Source organism: Castor canadensis, chromosome 10 (genome assembly GCF_047511655.1).
Source record: "Castor canadensis chromosome 10, mCasCan1.hap1v2, whole genome shotgun sequence".
NCBI lineage: Eukaryota > Metazoa > Chordata > Mammalia > Rodentia > Castoridae > Castor > Castor canadensis.
The window spans coordinates 47298988-47305948 of NC_133395.1; the positions used below are offsets into that span (position 1 = coordinate 47298988).

The following is a 6961-nucleotide window of genomic DNA, read 5'->3' on the forward strand; positions in this document are numbered from 1 at the left end:
GAAACAACTATTTCATGTTCTTATAAAGACTTACAAAAGTGGAGATGCCATCCCAAACGCTAACAATTGTTACTGTTGGCAGATATGCATTCTGATCCACAGGGTCTCATGTGCTAATGAACTCTGTTTCATTTGTCCTACAAAGAAGAGACACATCAGATAGATATTCACTTTAATTTGATTTGGTAATAATTTACTGAGCAATTCTTACATTCAAGTACTTTTATAAGCACAGAAATAAAAACATATAATCCTAACTTTCAAGCTATTTGAAATTTAGTGAGAAAAATAGACATGTTGACATTATAATAATGTCTGTTAGAATAGACACTGGGTAATATTCAGAATATTTAACTGCTATGGCACGGCTATGAACCTATCAAAATAGAGACCTGTGTTGGGGGGTGGGGGAACCAAATACAATTTTGCATATAATACCCAGATTCCATGAAGTCTCACCTGTTGTCCTTAGTTTAAGAAGACCTACCCTAAAAAGTTTCCAACCAGGAATAATTTCAAGAAAAACATAATTTCACATTTTCTATGTTTTCCATTTATGGATTTTTAATACTATACTTTGTTTATGAAAGAGGCTTAGAGTAAGACTGAGAGAATCAGAGACATAAGAAGGAAACAGAAACAGATAACCAACCTCCAGGAAACGGTACACTAAAGAAATTGCTCACTTTCTAGTCTGGTGAGTTAGCTTGACAGCTCCAGACTGCACACAAAATTTTTCCAAAGAGACATGTAGGTTTAAATATATCTTTTTGATTGCTTCTTTTCCAGTATTGAGTACAATATAATGGATTTGTTTCATAAATTGGTCTCTAAATTATTCCATAGAACACTGAGGGAGGAAAGAATGTAATAAATATCAGACCTTGATAAGTTCATAAAAGTTCCTTAAAGTCCAGCTTATCAGAGGCCATGAATATAATTTTAAACTGGGCCATAAAATATAGTAAAGACCACAAGGTTTGAGGGTTCAGTAGAACTGCTAAGATCCTAACCCACTGCTGCTTAACCAGGGCTAGGAAAAGAAGAGTGTTAACAGTAATTCACTGAATTCAGAGAGCAGGAAATACAGCTCTGAAGATAAGCTTGAAAGAAAGTCACTCAAGTCCAGAAAAGCATAAGGTGGAAATAATGAAAGCTTACTAAAAATCAAGGTCATTTGAGAACTTTCAAGGCAGCAGCAGCAACTAGCATTTTAGTGCACTTCATAGGATGTTTGAATCACATGAAAATCTAACATCATAAATAAAATTTTAATTTGGAATAAATGTAGTTCTGACATGATAAGTGACTAATAAGAATGTGTCCTAACATGTCCTTAGACAAGTTTTTAAAAGCCAACTGTACACCACCAGGAGATTTTCTGTTGGACTAGTCTACAACGAGAGCAGCTCACAGAAAATGTACCAGCTGAATAGCATGAGGCAGCTCACCTCAAGTGACAAAGTATGCAAATCCCAAATGTCTGTGACCTAAACAGTAGATCTGGTTGCCCTTCTCACTGATTAAGACAATTTGTGCACATTTACTTCCCACATGGAATGTGAAATAAATGTGAGGATGACAAGATGGAGCTGACCTTAATACTCTTTGTCTGTTTTAATCTGTTCAAATCAGTTTCCTCTTTGCTAGCAAATGTCCTCTGGCTGAAGAAATTAAATAATGGTGTGATCTGTCTTTTTTTCTCATACATAGTGAACCAGGTGAGCAGTACCAACTTATTCTAGGATGTATAGACTTTATTTTTCTTTGTCATAGACGACAGGGAATTTTTCAGGAAATTTGTGTTTCACTAAAATACACAGAATGTTTTGACATTTAGAAATCGCAGTTTTCCTGTGCAGGAATATAGATAATATGTCCACAAGTGTTTTGGCAGTTATATAATTTTAACATTTACTTCCAAAATATTTATCAGGAAATGAAACATATTGTTACTCAGAAGCTTTTACTGGTTGTTGCAGACTTCTAAAAAATAGGTTTGAATAGAACTTGTTTCTTCTGATCTCTTCAGAAAATTGTCTCTTCTTAAGAAACAATCCAATATTCTTGACTGTTCCTAGTCAAGCCTTGGTCTGCCAATACTATCACTCCAACTTTTATTTTATAATATACTAAGTAGAATATTGCTCATAGTTCACATTCCATTTTTCAAGTTTTATACCTACAAGCCTATAAGAGTTTCTTTTCTGCCTTGTCTAGTTTTCTATCTGCATCTGCAAACCACCAGATGTTATTACTTGACATGGCATTATATATCATTGTAGATGGCATAACGATTTATGTCCTATTCATGAACAGTTGACAAGTTCTATTTTCATTTCATAATAGATGAATGCAAATCACTTGGCCTTAATGTTTCAGAAACAAAGTTATTACTATTTGACTTTTTTTGAGCTTGAAAAAAGGTTTAGCTGTTGGACACACACACACAAACACACACATGCACACATGATATATGTATGTAAATATATATGCTCATATATATTTTTTCCTTTGGTTGGTTATATATTCTGAAGCCTTAATGCCTTTTCATAACCTTGGGCTCTAATTCTCTTGTCTTTAGATCAGCATATTAGGCAAATATGCATGGCTTTATTTTTCATTTGCATTGCTTATCTCTAGTGTGTGATTTTTTTTTCTAGGTCACTAAGTTACCAAAAGCTTCTGATTGATGCACTTGCTATCTTGCATATTGATTTGTAACTGACTTTCTCATTTGTCTTCACAATTTCATCTTTCATAGACTGAAGTCATTGAATACACAATACACATCAGATAACACACAACAGATAATATCATTTGAAAGATCAGATATTGGATTCTTTCTTGCCTCAGGCCTCTCTGTACATGAACTCTTTTACTACATACAGTCTGTCTACTTTATGCTTAAAGTGTATCTTAGTTCCTACTTTAAAATGTTGCATAGAATTGGCAATGGGCTTCTACATAGCAGTTTGGCTTTACAATATTAGTGCAGGCTCTGACACCTAAGAGGCTATAGTATCCACACTTCCTCCATTATTCCAACAATACCCATAGCAAGTGCTCAAAAATGCTTCTTAACTGATGTAGGTAGAGTTATTTTTGGATGATATGGAAATTAAAAATCTGCACCAGATACTAGGATTGACTTTGAAAGTACACGACTCCAGGGTAACACATCCCATGGCTTAGAAATTCATCAATTTCTTTTTCAATTCTGAATCTCAAATATGAAGGCAATAAACCAAAATCCAACATTATCCTAAGCAAGTATAGGGATCCAACCTTGATTTTGAAGATATTACTATCTCAATTTCAAGTTCAAAGTCATAATAAAATTGTTAGGCAAAATATTGGGGAGAAGTTATGATTAGACCAAAGCAGTTCTCATGGTCCTTTCCTCCAAACTACAGGCTCCATTCAAGAGAAGAAGAGAGATTGGAAAGATGCCATGGCTGGGGAATTTACAATCTCAAGTGAAATCACACATAAGGTGGACCCATTGAGTTTCCTCTAATGTTAAAATGAACTTGTGCCTTGCTTCCTATACTAATCCCAAAGAGCCTGCACATTTCCTGTGGAAGCCATTCAAGCAGTAAGAAGTAGAGTGGAAATGGTAGCATAGCTGTTTATGAACTGAAGAATTAATACTACCCTTGAGAGTTCTATGATAACAGAACAGAATTTGGGGGGAATCTCAGTGTCCTGGGACTAAAAAGAGTTATAAATGTAAGCTGAGACAGAGATCACAGGTCAAAAAGAGATCTTACTGCCACTGGTTGATGCAGTCTGAACCCTCCTGCCCAAATCAGGTGAGAAAGACAATGAAGTAACACCACAATGGAAAAGGTCCATACAGAATGAACTCCATCTATCAGATGACTTAGAGAAGTATCTAAAAAAAGATATCTTCTCCTCCCTAAGATGATTTTCCATCTGATCAAAATTAACCCACTTGAGTTGCCTCAGCTGACTACATGAAGTTTTCTTAACTATGTGGATGTGCTACTAAATATTGTTAAGAGAACCCACCCTGGAATCAGATCAACTGGGTTCAAATTCTAGCTTTGCCCAACATTTGTGACATTGGGCAAGTCACATTACCTTCCTGTGCCTCAGTTTCTCATATTTAGATTGAGTAAAACAATAGTAATCTGTTTATACTATTTACTGTACTACTATGCAGATTAAATGAGTTGACATGTGTAATGTGCTTTAAAAAGTACCTGTGGTAAGTGCTACATACATAGTAATATTCTGTATCCGATGGAATGGGTGCTCAAGATAAAGCTTAACTCTAAATAACATACTTTTTCCACACCTAAGTTTGTGGCATGTTAAATGCATAAATGATAAGATAACATGTTACTATTACAAAATTTTAAAAATAAAATTTAAGGGTCATTTAACTCAAGACTTACTTTCAGAGCTAAGGAAAATCACATTTAAAAACATCAAATAATTTGCCTGGGATCTAATCTGGGATTCAAACTCAGATCACCAATTTTTCATTCAATGTGTCAGACACAGCTACATGCGACAACATGTGCATGCAAAGCTCACAGAGTTTTTAACGTATTAGGAAGTATACCAGGAAAGAAAGTGGTTTATTACAATAGACAAAATATAGAGTTCTTTATCGCTTAGAGTTAAGCAACATAATTTAGGACAGTCATTTGAAGCACAAATCTAAATAGAGAGTGCGAATTAGATGAAGTGGTAAGAGTTAAAGCACTAAAAAGCAAGGGAGAGACATATAAGAGATTCCAGAGTTGAGAAACAATAAGATTTGTTCAAAGAGTTGACATGAAGTTAGAATATTTTAACAAAGAGAGCAATAACGGGTATAAACAGAAAAGAGTAATAGATAAAATGAGATTCTTGGGTAGTCTTGTACATTACAGTGAGAAATTAGACTTAATCATAAGCCATGAAAGCTTTTGAACAAATAATCAGGCAGAAGATTGACATGTGTCAAGGATTCTTTTAACCACGGTAGGAGGAGAGACTGGGGAGAAGACGTTTAGAGTCAAGAAGGTCATTTAGAAAGCTGTGCATCCAGGAAAGAAAACTACGTTGTCAGTCTTAATACATTGTCCATTTGAATATCGTCGGTGTTAGCAAACAGGTAAGATAGCTCTGGGAAAATAAACATAGAGACTAAAATCTGTTTTTGTTGTCCTTATATTATCTTCAGCCCTTTCTATATTGATCACAAACTTTTAGAGCAAGAAGTGACCGTAAGGGAACCAACCTGTGGATTTTATAGAGTGCACATAAGAGCTATATATATGTCCAGCTTGCCAGATCACTGTCTTCCACTGCACCATCCTGGCACAAATCTTCTGGAAAGAAGGCAGAGGAGCATCAAGTTGAACATCCTGGAATCCTGAGTGGACTGTCCTGAGGAGGGACTCTCCAACGAGTATCCCAGCTGCCTTGGTCAGAAGGAGCAGATCAGTCAAATGAGAAGATGCCCCAGAAAAATCTGTGCCCTGAATTTTGAAATAAGGTTTTTTTTCCTTCTCTGTCAGAGAAATCTCAGTAAAATTAGTTTAAGATTCAAACTCAGTGAATAATGTCATCAGTATGGAAAATAGTCTAATGGCAGCCAATTGCTCTCAACAATCTCAATAATCCTCATGGTAAAAGAAAATTCTTTACATTAAGCTGAAATCTTCCTGCCTATAATTTCTACTCACTGCCTCAGATGCATCTTACAAGTAAATAGGAAAGAAATAATAAAGTTCTGCCCTCTGAAGCTTAAGAAAGAAATCCGTGAGTACCTTTTAATTGAATAAAAACACTTGGACCATGAACAGTATAACCCCGAACTCATCAGGCTAAGGTAGGATCCTGGGATACATAGTGAGACCCTGTCTCACAACAAACAAGCAAACCTGGGCTTGACAAAAAACTCAGTTAATTAGGATCACTTTAGGAGAATTCTTGGATTCAAAGTAATCCAGTTCTCTAATAGTGCCTGTGCATAATGCAAAGATAGCAAAGGGATTAAATGCCCAATGATTTAAGAAAACAGACTTAGAGCCAAGGCCCAGAGACACAAAGCAATGAGAACCCCAGTGCCAGCTCCATTGCAAGCCTCAGGTTTCTATGGTCTTACTGTAACGAGCACAGTCTCTGGTAGCCAGGGCCTATTGTCATAAGAATGGTGTATATATTTGAGTGTTGGAGCTCACAAACACATACCTCTTTCACTGAGCTCCCCGCTCCTCACCAGGGTCTCTTTAATCACTGCAGATGGTAAGTCTCCCTTAGGCCTAGATAGCAAAGGAATAGGTTGAATTCTAAGGATTTCGTCTACTCCCTCTTCTCGAGGTCATGTAGATTTGAATTTTCCTCTAGGGGGATATCAGAATCTAAAAAACCCCTAACACCTGTTATGTAAGCAGGAAGAGATTTATTTTCTTTAACTAAAGCATTGTTGATTATAGCAAAATACTAAATACATCAGGAAAGGTGAGCCCCGGCTTTTTGGTGCTTGGAACTAGAAATAGTAGTGAAAAGTTTTAACCTCTGAAATAAACCAGGTTGCTCAGGGTTATTATTAGATTCAACACTCAATCCTAATGGATTCCTGTCTCACTCTCTTATGTCTTCAGGCCTCCTGGTCAAGATAAAGACTTTCAGGCACTATGTTTTAATGATAAAATAACAAAGATATCTATGATTCCCAACCTCCACTACTCCAAAATTTACTTTGCAGTTTTATAGCTTTTAGAACAACAAAATATTGACATTCAAAATACCCCCAGGCTATTCTATTCATTGATTGTTCTACACATGTAATAATGTAAGTGCTCCTCCAACCAAAAGCAAACTGGAAGGTGGTTAGTTGATTGAGTCTAGATTGGCTGGGATTCACTCAGGAACAAGCTGTTATCATTTGTAATATTGCCCAGAATCACTATAAAGTATGAGGAAGAAGTGAAAATAA

The 6961-nt window shown here is 35.9% G+C and overlaps 1 long non-coding RNA gene across 1 annotated transcript in view; it reads right to left on the bottom strand.

The window, feature by feature from the left end:
• LOC141411453 (uncharacterized) overlaps positions 1–5427 on the bottom strand; it is an 89672-nt gene extending 84245 nt beyond the window's left edge. Inside the window, exons 1-2 of the long non-coding RNA XR_012436211.1 lie at positions 5258–5427; positions 35–137 (exon numbers count right to left, since the gene is read on the bottom strand). This is a non-coding gene — a long non-coding RNA (uncharacterized lncRNA). The remainder of the gene's footprint in view (positions 1–34; positions 138–5257) is intronic.
• Between the last annotated feature and the right edge of the window lie 1534 nt (positions 5428–6961).